This window comes from Ambystoma mexicanum, chromosome 8, assembly GCF_040938575.1.
Source record: "Ambystoma mexicanum isolate Mex_15411 chromosome 8, UKY_AmexF1_1, whole genome shotgun sequence".
In the NCBI taxonomy this organism is placed as follows: domain Eukaryota; kingdom Metazoa; phylum Chordata; class Amphibia; order Caudata; family Ambystomatidae; genus Ambystoma; species Ambystoma mexicanum.
Genome location: NC_090929.1, coordinates 1,341,597,794 through 1,341,615,960, shown reverse-complemented (window position 1 = coordinate 1,341,615,960; position 18,167 = coordinate 1,341,597,794).

Genomic DNA, 18,167 nt, shown 5'->3' with positions numbered 1-18,167 from the left:
ATCACAATATGGAAGAAGGATTGCACCACAAAGAGCACAGGCAATATCAGGCACTCCCGTGCCACAGACTGTAAGAGAACTGCAGCAATTTCTGGGACTGTGCAACTACTGTAGAGCATGGGTATTTGATTACAGCTCTTACATAGGACCCCTGCTTGAGGGTTTGAAGGAAGCAAATAAAGGGGAGAAAAAGTTGGGATGGACTATGGAAATGAAGGAGGCATTTGATGAATTAAAAGAAGCAATATCAACTGCTCCAGTACTAGCATCCCCAGACTATGAGCGACGATTTTTTATATTTTCACATTGCGACTCAGCAGTAATGAAAGCAGTATTGGCCCAAAAGACTAGCATGGGCTATAAACCAGTAGCATTTTACAGCGGTCACTTAGATCCAATAATGTTAGGACAATTCTCTTGCGAACAAGGTCTTGCTGCAGCTGCATTTGCAGTAGAAAAAGCATCATCAATAACTATGGGGTGTCCAACTACACTATTTGTAGAACATGCACTATTTGCGATATTGAATAAACCTAAGTCCACACTGACGACACAGAGGGCAACAGGTTATGAGATTATTTTGTCCAAAGCTGAACTGGCAATTGTTAGATGTAGCACGGTTAACCCTGCAAGGTTCCTAGCAGAAGTAATTGAAGAGGGAGATTACGCCCACGACTGCACCCAAGTAACTGAGATGTACTCATGTACTAGGAAAGTTGAAGAAAACGCACTAGAGGGAGGTGAGCTTTTGTTTATTGATGGGTCATCAACTATTGATCAAGGAGACGGGATAAGGAGGACTGGGGCAGCAGTAGTACAAATGATGGAAGCGCCAGTGTGTGTGGCTATTAAGTGTGTACAATTACCACAGCATTACTCTGCTCAAGCGGCGGAACTGGTTGCACTCATATTGGCACTAAAGGAAAGTTTTAATAAAAAAGTTACTATATATTCCGACAGTGCATATGTTACATCCACTGTCCACTCAGGGCTATCAAAGTGGAGAAGAAGAGGGTTTAGGAGAGCTGACGGCACTCCAGTACAACATGCCCTCTTGTTGGCTGAACTAATTGAAGTAATAAACGATCCCCAAGAACTAGCCCTAGTAAAATGCACAGCACACACCAATGGAGAAGACTATATATCAAAAGGAAATGCAGCAGCAGACGCACATGCAAAATATGCTGCATATTTTGGTGAGATATGGAACCCCACAGACTCACAGAGAGGGAGAGGGAGGGGAATAGCGAGGGAGATGTTAATAAAAGAAGGGTACACCCATCTCCCAGCCACCCAGATTATGGAGTTACAAGCGGCTGCACCAATGGCCGAAAAAGAAGTATGGGTGAAAAGAGGATGCACAATGTCACCAACCGACGCACTATGGCGCCAGGGTGGCACTGGGAAAGTTGTAATACCATTGGCATTGTTAAATACCGCCTTGAACCAATTACATCACCCTGCCCATACAGGCAAAGAAATAATAGCAGCACGAATTAGAGAAGATTGGTTCTGTCCCGAGTTAACATCCCATGTGTCAAATTTTATCAGCAATTGCCTTACATGTCAACAGTTCACGGCCGGTCATACTTTAAAAGTGATAAGAGGTACCATACCCCGACCAAAAGGACCTTTTCGGCACCTCCACATTGACTATGTTGATATGATCAACATTTGTCAAGGCAATAGATACATGATAGTAGTAGTATGCCCATTTTCTAGGTGGATCGAAGCAGGGCCCTGTTCACACCCTGATGCGTTTAGAGCAGCCAAATTTATAGTAAGGGAGGTATTCCCCAGGTGGGGAGTGTGCGAGGTGTTAAGATCAGACAACGGACCCCATTTCGCAAATGAAATGTTCCAGCATATCACATCCCTACTGAACATTAAACACAAATTTGCATGTGCGTACCACCCACAGGCCAATGGTGTATGTGAACGCCTGAATGGCCTATTGAAGGAGGCAATTGCTAAAATACAGCAAACAACAAAGAAAAGTTGGTTGTATTGCCTTCCGTTAGCACTGTTCGAACTTAGAAACAGGCCAGGGTCCGACCACCACCTCACCCCACACGAGGTGGTTACTGGACGCCAAATGCGCCTTCCCCTAACACCAACGTCAAGGGCATTCACCGACCAAGAAAGTTCTGCGAATGTGTTAGGTGATGAAATGTATCAATATGTGTCTTCTTTGATTACTAGCGTTGTGTTTGTGTCTCAACAGCTCGAGCGCACACGGGGCGGGTCCACCAGCAACCAAGAAATAGAAGAAAATACAGAATTGGGAAAGGAGAACTTGTGCCAACTTGCCAAAGGTGACCACGTACTACTTCGAAATTTTAATAGAAGGTGGAACCAGCAGAGGTTCACTGGCCCCCATTTAGTAGAGGACGTATCAACAAGAGCAGTAAAACTAAAGGATAAGCGTGCGTGGAACCACCTGCATGATGTAAAAATCTACAAACTGCAGACCCGCCCCAGCGCCAACGACAGGTCCATTGGAAAAACGCCAACAACATCCCCGGCAGCGGAAGAAAACACAACCACAGACAACGACCCAATTGTTCCCTCGGAGAGAATAACGGACGAAGAAGGGGGCGATCCCCACACTGCCCACCCCATGGTCACACGTTCAAAGAGTAAAACTGCTCCCGCCATCTGAGCAAACCCCCCCCCCATTGACTACTAAATACAATTGTAATAAAAACTAAGGACTTCGCTTGCACCAATACACATGTAAACACGTGAATGTTCTCTTTTTCTCTCGCACATACAGGAGCTGCGTAATATTGTATTGTTAAGAAAAGTTATCTAACAAATTCAGTGTGCAGGCGTAGATGGTGCTGCCAGACGATAGTTACCCAGAAGAATTGTCACACCAATTTGTATACGAAATAAAAAGGCCAACATACTTAAAAAAGAAAAGGGTACGTGTATACTACACGGCCTTCCTCCTGGCCATAGAAAATTACATGCCCCACCTCCGCCCATACTTGCCGGTCTTGAGAGACCGATCACTTAGAGTAGCGTGGGAGCAACTCTTCACCTGGGCACTGAATGACTATTTGATAGGGAGAGCTTAATGAAACAAAACTAACATTTAATAACAAGCACTTTTTGAGAATTTTTAGGCGGGCAACTTTAACGTCGCAAGAATACGCTGCCAGGACTGCAGCAAGGTAAGAGCAAAATGTCGGTGAGGTTAGCATATGTAATAAAAATAATAGGGATTTTTATGATCACCGGAGTTTTGGCTGCCTCTGTATGGCAGTACAGCTATGCTATGAGTTTTTTTGCTGCACCCAAACCTAATGTACCCCACCTCCCTGCTGCAACAGGTGTTACGTCAGGTGGTAACAGTAACAATGAACAAAAGCGAAATAAAGTTAAACGCAGCACATACTCAGACAATAAAGGTATTGATAATTATGTACAAGATTCAGCACACGTCACAAACAACATATGGTACCAGCACATGACCCGCATTGGTAAGCAGACAACTGAGGATAGCTGTTACGTTTGCTCATTAATACCATACGCCATGAGCGCTTCACGAACATTTGTTGCCACAGAAATAGATGAAAAAACAGCACAGTGCATAATATATTTGGCCCTGTTCCAAACGAAAGGAAGATTCCAAGGAACAGTAGTGCACATGACATGGAAAACACGAGACTCATACCCATATGAAAACAACTTCCTCAAGACCTATCTGAGTTATCACAAGACCAGTTTACATGCTGAAGCATTCAGATACATAACAAGTGGCCCTGAAAAAGGAGAAACAAAGAAGGTAACACTGCAGTATCTACCATGTGATTGGTACGCCACGGAAGTTCCGGGTAAACAAGGATGCTGGGAGAGGCCATTACTGACGATAACAGGAAAGGTGTTCCTGGGTACCAGCTGGGAGATAGGAGTGGTTGGCAGCAACATGGTAACAAAAGAAACTATCTCAACCATCGAGACACACAATCATCGATGTTGGACGACATGGATCAAGTACGTACCAATGCTCACGTGGGTAGAAGAAGATGAAGACCCGATAACTATATTACCATTGACTGCGCCCAAAGTATGTTACCAGCATAAAGGAGAGGTGGACGTGGGATATAACACCAATTGTGCAAGTGTGATGGAGTTACCTGAGGGGGGAGCGGGAACAGCAGTAATAATGGACCATTATTGGGCCTGCGGAGAAAAGGCATATCATACACTGCCTCCCCTGTGGAGTGGTGTGTGCACAATGGTACACGTCAATGTACCATCACTAGTGGTACCTAAGAAGCATGTCGATGTGGCGAAATTTCCGAAAATGGATGAAGGAGACAGGAGAAGAAAGAGATCTGCACCACTCCAGAAGGAGCAAGAAAACAGGACAAACAGCAATGATACTGTCCTAAACAGGAGAAAAAGACAAGGAGAGCCATTAACAGGAAATTATCTGTGGGGAAGGTCGGAAACGGAACTAACATCAATACCGCCAGAACACAGACTATTCAGCAGAGCAGCAATGTTCTTCTCCTCAATAATACATCCGGGACTGCAGGCATACGCAAACGCAAAATGGCTGCAAATAACCAGATGGGAACTAATGATGACCATAAATTCGACAGTAAATGGGTTTAACGCAATTAAAGAGGAGCTGCGAGCTGTAAGGATGGTAGCACTACAGAACAGATATGTATTGGACCTTCTCACAGCAATGGAAGGAGGAGTTTGTGCAAAGATAGGACAATCATGCTGCACGTTCATACCTGCCAACGATGCCGACAATGGTACACTAACAGAAGCAGTTTCACAATTGGCCCAGATGCACTCCAAAATGATGGACGAAAGTAACGGCGTAAACAAGGATAAAAGCTGGTTTTCACTATTATGGTCATGGATGCCATCTTGGCTGTCAGATGGACTGAAAATAATAGTGGGATGTGCTATTTTGGCTGGAGCTGCACTGATAATAATTAGATTTTGGAAAGCCCGGAAGGCGCGCTCAACTGATGAGTTGCTGGAAATGGTGGGAATGCACCCCTTGATGCCAGCAGATGACGGCCAGCACACAGGTGTGATAATACACGAAAGGGAGAAGTTGCGCACCCAAATCATCGCCAATCATCTAGACCCACCATCAGTGAAGATCGAGAACCCAAGGAACCCTAGGAGCTACATAGGAAGATGGGTGTACTGTACTCCTGGAGGAACATGCGAATACATGTATTGGTCATTTGAAGATCACGTAAACCATTATGGACATCTCGGAGGGATAACCAAGATATGGAGAGTAAGAGGAGATAACGAGAAGGATATGTTTGTGGTCGACAAGTCGACCAGAGGGGGGACTGAAGTGGGAGAATGGAAAACCAGACTCCCGTCCTTCACCTCTCGCGCTTGGCCTAGAGGGTCGCGGCCCAGACACCCGCCACGAGAAGAGTTTGCCCATTTACCAGATGACCAAATACCCTGGTACAGAAACATACGGATGTGTCCATCTGCCTGCCCAACAGCCCGCACTGGCCATGCCGACACCTGCGGCACGGACCAACTAGACTGAAATCTACACATCGTTAGAGATGCCATGACGACCTAGATAACGGGAAGCACCGCTGAACTATTATACACGCTGAACATTTCCACACCAATCTACACGAAGAACATACTCAGTGTTCTGACGTAGGCGACAGGCTTATTCACGGACGTGCATCTTTATTATTTTTACATAGGCTTTCAGAATGCAGAAACGCAAGACGCACCATGAGCTCATTTATAACGCTTGCTCACGCTTCTCTTGAAACCCGTTACCATCATGAGAGATGTAATGGAAACACGATACTGGCCATGAAACTGTATGCCACTATAACCTAAAGCATCCATGCACTAAATGGATTACTCGTGCACCAGGCCCAAGTAGGCCCCAAGCAAGAGTTCCCGTGGACATTAACAAAGCAAAAGTCAGGTTGCTGAGCCTGCAGAAAGAACCCAGTGGAGCAACCAGCCAAGGTCGTACTGTTGCAAACCCACAGTCAAGAAACAAATCTTCAAAGGCACGATGTTGCAACCTCGCACTCCACGTACCAATGTTAAAATCATATCTGCAAATTAAACCAGACATACAGTGGAAAAACAATATTAATTGTGCAGTATTATGCCTCAAACACGGTCCCTCCCCACGTGACCAAGCCGAACCTGACGAGATGCCAAAACCCAGGAGAGAAAAGGCGTCTGGGTACCTCGCTACGAGACGCAGGCCGACACACTTGAAAGGCTCAATGGACACCTGCTACAGTGGGAACGGTCAGTCTCCCACCTATGAATAAATCCTCACATTGCCTGCACGTACCCATACTGAAACACTGTTGCAACCACAGGTGCACCGTGTGCTGGGAACAACGGTGGTCCCAGGCTGGGGAGCTCACGGATGCACCAATCAGAACATGAGGTTCTTATCTCAGACGTCAGTAACGTTAGCCAATCCTCAGGGGTCTTCATGTAACAATTCTTATGTATCTAATTGTAGGGACAACCCAGATATACCACCTGACTACACCTTAACCACTAATATCATTCTCTATAGGCGTACTATACTAACCCCACCACTCGAGCAACCAATCAAGAGTGGCGATAGGTTCTTTTGGTAACTTTTTGGAATGACGCAAGTAGCGCGTCATAATGTAGTAAAAAGGGCCTGCGAGCCCCACTATTGTGTGTGTGTCAGGACGAACGCGTGCGCTCCTTGACCCATCCCTGCCGTTTGCATAATAAACGACAGAAGTTGCCTTGCTCCTTGTGTGTGCCTCATACTCTGTCTCGATCCGAGATATACACGGGAGGAGTTGGGGCCTCCCTGCCCGGAGGTCTGCGGACGGCCCGGCCGACCCCGGCAGAATTCCCCCCCGACATAACCATCAAGGGTACCACGTGGAGGAGTGGATTCTTGACCACGGCTGTAGGTAAGAAAAAGAAATGTGCATTTGTGCATGCCTGGTGTGTGATGAATGAGTGTTTGGTGCACGCATGAATAAAAGAGTGTGTGTGGAGTGGGTACGCATGTGAATGAGAGAGTGAAAGTGCTTTGGCACTGGGGTGAATGTGTTTGTGTGTGGAAAACGTACCCCTCTCCCTGTGCCTCCAAATCAGAGGCACACCATTTATGAAAATGCAAGCATAATAAGTGTTACTAAGTAGCTAGACTAGCATTTTGGTGCAGTCAGTCTAGCCATTTATTACAGTGGCATGACTTTTTTTTACTGGGTATTTATGATGAAACAATCATGAGAAGTGTTATTATATGGCTAGAGTGGAATCTTGGTTCTGCCATTTCAGCATCTCCTTACTGTGGCAGATAATCTGTGAGAAAGCAAGCAGGGTAAGTGTTATTGTTTGGCTAGACTGGCATTTTTATTTAGCCAGTCTAGCCATTTCCTACTGCTGCATTACTTATTTGTATTAGGCATCTATTATGAAGAGCAAGCATACATTTTATTACATGGCTACACTGTGATTTTAGTTCTGCCAGTCTAGCTATTTCTTCCTTTGGCATGACATTTATTTCTGGCATCTATAATGAAGCAAACAAAAGTGTTATTAAGGGGGTAATTCATAGAATCCAGCGCACAAATGGCACACGCGGCTGGCGCACAGTGTGCGCACAGTGTGCGCGTGCGGCAGCCTGGGCCAGCCGCGTTCGCCAAAATCCATTTCTGCGCACAGCGTATTCATGGATTTAACATCCATAACCACCCGTGGTGCAGAGTTGCACAGCGACGCTGCAGCAGCGCCAGTTACGCCCCAACCCCTCCCTGTGTGCCATGAACAGCGCACAAATTCCGTACATGGCGCACAGCCCAGCGGACAGGCATACAGCCCACCAACCATGAAAACGTCTGTAAAACTCTGTGGGAAGTTTTACACGCGATTGGCCTTGTACGAGCAGGGTACGTGTATTTCGGGGGTGCGTGGGAAGGTCAACACGTGATTGGCCCTGTGCGAGTGGGGTACGTGTATTTTGGGGGTGTGCGGAAAGTTTTACATGCGATTGGCCTTGTGCGAGCGGGGTACGTGTATTTCGGGGGTGCGCGGGAAGTCTTACATGCGATTGGCCTTGTGCGAGTGGGGTACGCGTATTTCGGGGTTGAGCAGGAAGTTTTACACACGATTGGCCTTCTGCGAGCGGGGTACGTGTATTTCGGGGGTGCGTGGGAAGGTCAACATGCGATTGGCCCTGTGCGAGCAGGGTACGTGTATTTCGGGGGTGCGCGGGAAATTTTACACGCGATTGGCCCTGTGCGAGCGGGGTATGTGTATTTTGGGTGTGCGTGGGAAGTTTTACACACAATTGGCCTTGTGCGAGTGGGGTACGTGTATTTCGGGGGTGCGCGGGAAGTCTTACACGCGATTGGCCTTGTGCGAGCGGGGTACGTGTATTTCAGGGGTGCGCGGGAAGTTTTACACGCGATTGGCCTTCTGCGAGCAGGGTACGTGTATTTCGGGGGTACGTGGGGAGTTTTACACACGATTGGCCTTGTGCGAGCGTTGTACGTGTATTTCAGGGGGTGCATGGGAAGTATTACACGCGATTGGCCCTGTGCAAGCGGGGTACGTGTATTTTGGGGTTGTGCATGGAGAATCACATGCGATAGGCCTTGTGCAAGCGTGGTATGTGTATTTCGGGGGTGCATTAACACGCGATAGGCCCTGTACGAGCGGGGTATGTGTATTTCGGGGGTGCATGGGAAGTTTTACACGCGATTGGCCTTGTACGAGCAGGGTACGTGTATTTCCGGGGTGCGCGGGAAGGTCAACACATGATTGGCCCTGTGCGAGTGGGGTACGTGTATTTTGGGGGTGTGCGGGAAGTTTTATATGCGATTGGCCTTTTGCGAGCGGGGTACGTGTATTTCGGGGGTGCGTGGGAAGTCTTAATGCGATTGGCCTTGTGCGAGCGGGGTACGTGTATTTCGGGTTTGAGCAGGAAATTTTACACGCGATTGGCCTTCTGCGAGTGGGGTACGTGTATTTTGGGGGTGCGTGGGAAGGTCAACACGCGATTGGCCCTGTGCGAGCAGGGTACGTGTATTTCGGGGGTGCGCGGGAAATTTTACACGCGATTGGCCCTGTGCGAGCGGTGTACGTGTATTTCGGGGGTGCGCAGGAAGTTTTACATGCAATTGACCTTGTGCGAGCGGGGTATGTGTATTTTGGGGGTGCGCGGGAAGTTTTACACACGATTGGCCTTGTGCGAGTGGGGTATGTGTATTTCGGGGGTGCATGGGGAGTTTTACACACGATTGGCCTTGTGCGAGCGTTGTACGTGTATTTCAGGGGGTGCATGCGAAGTTTTACATGCGATTGGCCATGTGCAAGCGGGGTACGTGTATTTTGGGGCTGCGCATGGAGAATCACACGCGATAGGCCTTGTTCAAGCCTGGTACGTGTATTTCGGGGGTGCGCGGGTAATTTCACACGTGATTTGGTAGTTTGGGTCCTCCCAGGTGTGCCCTGTACCCCCTCCCCAGCCCCTGCAGCCAGCCCCCACCACAGGGGACTACCCTGCACCCCTGGTCATGTCCTGTAGGCAGCCCATCCACCCTGACCATGCCCCCAGCAAGCCCACATGTCACCATGCACCAGTGAGCACCGACTCATGTCCCCCTGCACCACCACCCGCCAGCATTGACGGGCACCTGCCAGCAGGCCCCGACTCATGTCTACCTGCACCCCCACCCCCCCAGCATTGACAGTCAGGCCGCGACTCATGTCCCCCTGCACCCCCACCCCCCCAGCATTGACGGGCACCTGCCAGCAGGCCTCCGACTCATTTCCCCCAACACCCCCACCCCCCATCATTGACAGTCATGCTCCGACTCATGTCCCCCTGCACCCCCACCCCCCCAGCATTGACGGGCACCTGCCAGCAGGCCCCGACTCATGTCCCCCAGCACCCCCACACCCCCAGCATTGATGGTCAGACCCCGACTCATGTCCTCCTGCACCCCCACCCCCCAGCATTGACGGGCACTTGCCAGCAGGCCCTGATACATGTCCCCCAGCACCCCCAGCCCCCAGAATTGTCGGACAGGCCCAGACTCATGTCCCCCAGCACCCCCACCCCCCAGCATTGACTGTCAGGCCCTGACTCATGTCCCCTGCACCCCCACCCCCCCAGCATTGACAGGCACCTGTCAGCAGACCCCGACTCATGTCCCCCAGCACCCCACCCCCCCAGCATTGACAGTCAGGCCGCGACTCATGTCCCCCTGCACCCCCACCCCCCCAGCATTGACGGGCACCTGCCAGCAGGCCTCCGACTCATTTCCCCCAACACCCCCACCCCCCATCATTGACAGTCATGCTCCGACTCATGTCCCCCTGCACCCCCACCCCCCCAGCATTGACGGGCACCTGCCAGCAGGCCCCGACTCATGTCCCCCAGCACCCCCACACCCCCAGCATTGATGGTCAGACCCCGACTCATGTCCTCCTGCACCCCCACCCCCCAGCATTGACGGGCACTTGCCAGCAGGCCCTGATACATGTCCCCCAGCACCCCCAGCCCCCAGAATTGTCGGACAGGCCCAGACTCATGTCCCCCAGCACCCCCACCCCCCCAGCATTGATGGTCAGGCATCGACTCATGTCCCCCTGCACCTCCAACCCCCCATCATTGACGGGCACCTGCCAGCAGGCCCCAACTCCTGTCCCCACCCAACATGTCATCAAGATGCACATTCATGGGCCTCATGTCCACCAAAATCCCACAGCACGCCACCCCAGTCTTGAGACACAATCAAGTTTACCATCCACCCCACACTGAAAGGCCTATTTCTTGTCACACACCAAAAGTCAACTATGCACATCAACACATGTCCGTCACACGCACACACTGGGTGCCAGTGATTGTGTAAACCCACATTGTGACATGCAGTAAACCAATGAGTAAATACCACACATGGAAGTAAGAAATCAAAATGTATTGTGGACAAAATTAATCCAATGGAAACAAATCATGAAAATAATTTCAGACAAGAAAAGAAATGCATGTCCAAAAAAGAAAAAAGAAATAATGATGTCACAATCCAAAGTAATCCAAAATAAAGTTAGTCAAAACTCCTTCTCCACCAAAGCAAATCCAAAGGAAACCAAAATTAAATAATCCATTGATCCATGGTGATGTTCAAAAATGTTTTCTTCCAAGAGCCACATTCCAACTATGTACACAGATTGAAACCAGGGTCCATGAGCGCAACAAATGAACTGAAGCCTCTAAATAAAACCCTACCTAATTAAAAACTATATACAAAAACGTGGGGCATTGTCCAAGCGTCCCAAAAGAAAAAAAAAGAAAGGCAACCTAACACTATCTAACTATATACAATGGCGGCGGGCAAGTCCTGCGGCTCACTCTCTGATGTTGTGGGCCAGGGCATCATCGAACTCCATGTCGATGTCCCGGAGGCGGGCCTCTGCCCTAACCCCAAGGTCTCACAGGGATGCACTCATGGCCTCTTCCAACTCCCTGCGAGTTGCCTCGAGGCACTCAGCCCGCCTCAACACCCTACGCATGGAGAACTCCACCCTGACCATGGTGAGCCGTGCCTCTTCTGCCCGCCGCCGCTCCGCATCTATCTGCTGGCCCAACTGCAGCTACACGGAAGACACTCCCATTCCAGGGTCCTCCTGCCCTCTGGCCGATACCTGCCCCTCTGATGTTGATGGCCCCGAGCCATCATCGCTCCCACCTAGAGCCTGCTGCTGCTGCTGTCCATGTGCCCTGTCTGATGATGCCTGCACATCCTCCATCTGCTGGTCTCCAGTTGTTGGGGTGTCCACCCCTGCTGGACCGCCGACTCCCGACTGTGGCAGGGATGGGATCTCCACCAAGCTGGCTGTGTTGGTCAGGCCAGGTCCACAGGGGGCCCTAGTTGAATCTGTGCCGGAAGATGGCAGGAAGAACGACTGGCGCATAGTCGCCACAGAGGAGGAGAGGTCCGCCAGAGTGCGCGACACATGTAGGAACTCACCGACCATGGCCTCTCCCAACTGTGCCACATTGCCATGCAGCTCTTCGTGATGGCGTGCGTGGTCCCCCCAGGAAGCACGCATGTCATGACGAATGACACGCATGCTCAACACAACACCAATCAGGACGGAGCCCATACAGTCATGGGACTCCTAGTCCACAGGTAGTGGAGAGGCAGATGACGTGGGCCTCCCCCCCTACTTGCAGACAGGCCTGGGGCAGGGCATCCCTGCTGGTGCATGGTGGTGCAGTCACAGGGTTAGGGACCGCGACATGCACAGGCCCCTCTGCAGCGACCTGTGCTTCCTCCTGACCATGGCCCTGGACTGCACCACTTGCACCAGTGGTACTATCCCCACCCGCCCGGTGGAGGCATCCTGCCACTTAGCTCTACAGCACCGTCTCTGCTCTCTTCTTCATTCGACGCTGTGTAGAGGGAGACATAGAACACAAGCATTAGGGTACTGTACAATAGTCCCCTAGACAGGAAGCAATAACACATGAGTGGCACTGTGAAACGTCACTTCCATCCTGTCCCTCCACAACACATGGGTCAATGCAGGCAACACACATGCAGAAACAGGCATGGCACATCCAATCAACATCAGCATCCATGTACAAGGGCCTCTATTAACAAAAATGTTGCCTTAAAATTCACATGCATCATGGCTCATAATGATCCCATGCACACACATCACCGGAGGATCATGCATCATGGCTCGTACACCACAGACACAGTGGCTACAACAGTGACCACACTGCATGACTGAATCTACACATCGTCACGGACATGTCTCATGCATCCATGGCATTTCAAAGTCACACACACGCTTCTCAGACACACAGACATGCACACCATACATGTACATGAGAGCAGCACCCATCCCTCACCCCCCATCCATGTCCAAGAACAGGGACTGGCATGCATTCATGTGTGCATTCCGCATGCAGCTCGCCATGTCTCATTGGAACACATGCACCATCCATGTGCTTCACGCATTACTGGTCTCACATGCATTACCATGATGTCCCGGCACACACACATCCATACATGGCCTTTGTTACACATACAGGCAAGTAGCTGACTACCAGCACACTGCAACATGCCCTGTTTCACACAGCAATGCATGGCAACTTACTGCTCGACTCCAGATGGGTCTTCCTCCGAAGGATCTGGGCGTGGAGCGCTGGGTTTATGCATTCCAGGACCCTCATCTGGATGTTGTTCAGGTCGACCCGGCACCCCTCTGCATCTTCTGCCTTCACGAGGCGCTGGGCGTTCTTGAGGGTCCTGGACCTGAAGTCCTCCCAGCGCTTCCGGACATGCTTGATGTCACGGGTTGCCACCCCCTCCGCGTTGATTGCAACCACAACGTCCTCCCAGATCCTCTCCCGTCCTTCCTTGTCGGCGCGATGGTGTGAAGAGGGCATCATAATGCCCCAGGACATGCTCCACCAGGACACCAACTTCCTTCTCACTGAAGCTGGTGGCCCTCTGCCTCTCTCACCAGTGGTTTTGGATGGTGTTTGCCCCGACATGGTGACCCCCGAGGCAGGTGTGGGTGGGCAACTGGGTCCTGGGGCTGGGCTGTGGAGCGATAGTATCCCAGTCGGGAGTCTTCTGTTCCAGCAGGGGTGGACAGAGAAACTGGACCCCTGCAGATGGCTGACGTGCAGGCACCAAATAGCAGGGTACGTGGGCAGCAGGCAGGCAGCAACAGATGGCAGGTGGGAGCATGCTCGGGGCTCTTGGGGGCAGGAAATGGCCTTTTGGGCAGGAGCGTGGTCTTCTGTGTGTTTTCGCGTGGCCAGCTTGATACGGAGTGATTTGGCATGTGAAAAAAGAGCACGTCAGCCCGTAATTCGAGGAAAGGCCCTTAGCGTGTAAGCGCGTCTGTGACGTATCGCTCACGGGCGTTTCCCTCAACACGGGTGCAAAGTGGATCAGCATGTGAAAAAACCACACGTCTGTGTGGGAATGCGTGTAATTCGAGGAAAGGGGCTACGCGCGTAAGTGACGTGATGCGCACGGGCGTTTCCCTCAGCACGGGTTAAAGGTGAGCGGAGCCAGCAGTTCATTGTACGTGCCTTTCGTGGAGACCGACGTGTGTGTTAATACTTCGTGTTGTATCGCGCACCATCACTACTTTACAGCGGATCAAGGACGTATCTCTTCTTTTGGTGGGGGTATTGGCTACGCATGTTTTTCATTATCACGCTAGTCTGACGGTGAGTCGCGCATGCTATTTTTCCCACTTCGGGTGCCCCTGTGTATCGCGTACCCATTTTCGAGGTCATAGTAGCCTGCGTGTCCCACGCGTATGTGTTGTTCGTGTTCCTGGGTGCCACCGTGTACTGCGGGAGGTTAATTCCACGCACGTAGGCTGCAGGGGTTGCGTGCACAGTTTTACAGCTGTTTTGGGGTGCCAGAGCGTTGCGTGACCCATCACTTCATCACTGGGGTCACATACAGCCTTGCAGGTGCAGGGGTGCTGTTAACATCTTGCATCCCACGCCCTTCACCCCAATTGCCCAGGACAATTGCCATCTACACCTCCCATTGGCACTTCTCCATCTGTGCCGGCACTACTCCATCTGTGCCATGGTTGGGAGGCCACCAAAGACTAGGGGCACTTCAGCTGGGTATACTCCTCATGGCGGGTGTGGTCAGGGATGTGGCCGGGGTGACCAGGGAGTAGGGGGACTCCAGGGTGTCCAGGGTGGCTGCAGACGGGGAAGTGGCAGGGGTGCGCCAGCTCGGGACGATGTTGTGCCACATGTTGGTGCAGTCATGCCACCACCCCCTCCGGCTCCACAAGATGTAGTTCTCGCATCTGGCACTGCCATCCGTGTGTCCCGGCAGTCCGTTTCATCGACTGCCACGGGCCAAAGGGTAGTGGTAGCTGCAGTTGCAGCTGTGGACACCACCACCCAGGCTCAGGGTCTGCCAGCACAGGCTGCTTTGGCAATTGAGGAGTCCATGGAAGTTTTCCAGGTGTTCAGGAGGCACACCGTAGGTGCACGCAGGTCTGCCCAGACCAAGGCATGTGTCCCTGGAGCAGTAATTCCATCTGCTGGCCCGACCAGCCGGGTGTCGGCAACTGCAGGGGCAGATGCAGCTGACATGACCCGGTTGTGAGTCTACCAACCAGGACAGTACCGGTCAATGACCCTGGGCCAGCGGATGTTGCTGTGCAGGGTCCATTCCAGGGCACCCAGCAGCTACTGATGCAAGTCAGGGCCTCACTCAATGTTCCATCTGCCACTCTCTCGGCTCATTCCACCAGTGCCACTGCCCATACTGATCAGGGTGGCATTTGCTAGCCAGGGTCCGGACCAGCGTCCAAGAGGAGGAAGGTTGCACATGCAGTACAGGCTGGGACCCCACACACAGCTACGGCCTCCTGCACATCGAGGAAGAAGCCTTTCTGCAATCAGGAACTGGACTGCCTCGTGGACTACGTGCAGGACCACAACCATGACATGCTGCTGGGGCTGAATTGTCAGACTACGGCTGCCCATCGTGATACCCACTGGAAACAAGTTGCGGAAGATGTGAGTGCATTCGGCCATGAGGTGCGCACAGCCCAAGAGTGCAAAAAGCGTTGGAATGACCTCAAACGCAGCTCTAAGGCGAAGCATGCCTCAAATTACAACATGACTCTGGTGACTGGCAGTGGGCCGGCACCTGAGGAGGTAGACCTCACTCCGCACGAGTCACTCGTAGCGGAGTTCATACCACCACAATTGGTCGAAAGAGTGGGAGAGATGCAGGACTTTGATGCCCAGTCCAGTGAGTGTTGCTGCGTGTTTGTCGAGGCTATGGTTGTATTACTCGTGTCATGTGTTGGGCATGACTGCCACTACATGTCATGTGTACATGGTTCTCATGGGTGTCCTGTGGAAGATTCAACACCAAAAGGATTGAATGATGCAAGTGTCGGGGTAATTGAACCTAAGACAAAAGGGTCAAATTTGTCATATATCATATATATATGGTTAATGCTTTTCATATAGTTCAAAATAGAAGTGGTTTTTGCTACAGTAACTGGGGTTTTGGGGGGAGACCACAAACTATTGGGCCAAAAAAATGGACCCTTTGGTCATTCTATCCTTTGCATTCGAACATTTGCCCTAGAACCGTTTTCATGTGCAAGTCATGCAATGCTTCACTGATACGTGCCTGATGTGCAGGATGGTGGACATGTTGAGCAGACAGGGACTGTCCTCATCACCACACTTGCACCATACTCACATGCTTGTCACCCGGATGCCCCTCCGGTCCATGTTCCAGCTCACTAGCCCTTCTGCATGTAGCCTGTGTTGTCCTTCCTCTCAGCACTGGGACTATGTCATTGCATCAGTGACGTGCATGTGTCCCCTGCCTGCATGCGGGTACTCCATGTAGGCATGCTCCCTTGCAACTCCACCCCCCATACCCCAATTTCACCATTGCACTGTTGTGCATCATTTTGCGGTACTGCAATGACCTGTTCAAGCCTCCTGTGCACATGCTAACTTCCACCAGCCAACCTGCCAGACACATGCAGTGGGGTACATCCTCTGTCCTTCATGCAGGGTGTCTCACTTGGACTGTGTAGATGGCAGATGCTCTGCAGGGACCTGATTGCCCATTCATGCTCCATGTGCATTCCATGCGTCCCCCTATGTGTCCTTGACTGGATGATCATTGTAGTACGTGTCCAGGGTGACCTACATTTCATGCCATTCCACCATCCATCCCATGGCCACTTTGGCCCAGTCCTGCATCACACACATGTTTAAGATGTCACAGTCTGTGTGGGGCACAGTCCTCCCCCAGTTTCAGGCCCACTGACTCTGTCCAACTGGTGTAGTGGTTTTGCACACATGGGTGTACTACTGAGGGTTTATCATGTGTCCTGCTTACTGTCCCATCATCATCTGCTGTGTTGTCAGTTGACTCAGATGATGCCATTGATGCTAGTCAACACGGGCTGCCAATTCACAGGTCTCTGGTCACCCTTTTGCTACCATGCAAGGCATCCCTGGGATTTCACTCGGGGGGGGGGGGGGGTTTGCTTGTAGCCATGCAACCCATTTCATGCACATTGCCACATTGCACGTGATGCCTGAAGTTGCCCATGCGCTGCCTTCACGTGTTTTGATACACATCATGAAGTACTTGTTCATGTAGATAGTGAGTAACGTACGCATGTTCTGCACTGCATCAACCCACTTCTGAGCCATGTAACACCATTCTACATGCGTACTCACTGATGCAATGTCAAATTGACCAGGCATGCATGGCAGGTTCTCTTCTGTGTGTGACATGTCTGCTTCATGTGTAGGCTGTCTTCGTGATGTCCATGTGTGACTGTGTTATGTGCTTCTAACATGTGTTCTAATTTTTTTTTTCTCTCCACTTTTCAGATGATGACCCAATGAAGGCAGAGGATAGTGTTGTCATGCCAGGCACAGGGTTGTTATCACAACCGCAACCCGGCACAAGTGGGGGTCGTGGGGTGGTAGACCATGAGCACCCACGTGTGCTACAGTCCATCTTGTCTTTGGCTGGCAATGAGTCCAGCCCAGATGACCACTCTGACAACCATTTCGAGTTGGATGTGCATCAGGTCCACACGTCAGGGGTGAGTGATTCTGATGTGGACACTCCTCTTACCGCAACACCTCCACTGAGGGGCCAGACAGTGGTGGGACCTCTAGCTGTGGTGCTCGGGACGCAGGGTCACCCTCCACACCATTCGCTGATGTGCCTGGGCATCACGTAGACGAGGGCATGTAGTCGTGCAGCCGCGGGCAGTGCCAACCCAGCGAGGACTCCTGGTCCTTGGGTCCCGCAGGTGTCAAGCCCAGCAACGCGGTGGCTGCGCACCATCAAGGTGTACTGAGTGGGAGCAAGACATGACTGCCAATTCTGAACGTCAGGGGGCAGCACTTGATAACATCGCTGTGAGCATGGAACGTGTGGCCCAATCCATGCTCCCTCCTGCTAGGCAGGTGCTTCTCCAGCAGCAGGCGGCGCAGTCCACGGCCCGCTCGCTCAGGCTGGGCATGGTGGTCTCTGACAGGGCACGCCAGCCTGAAATGTTGTCTCTGTATCAAGCAATTACTGCTCACGCAGAGGCACACATGAAGGCCCTGAGGGCTG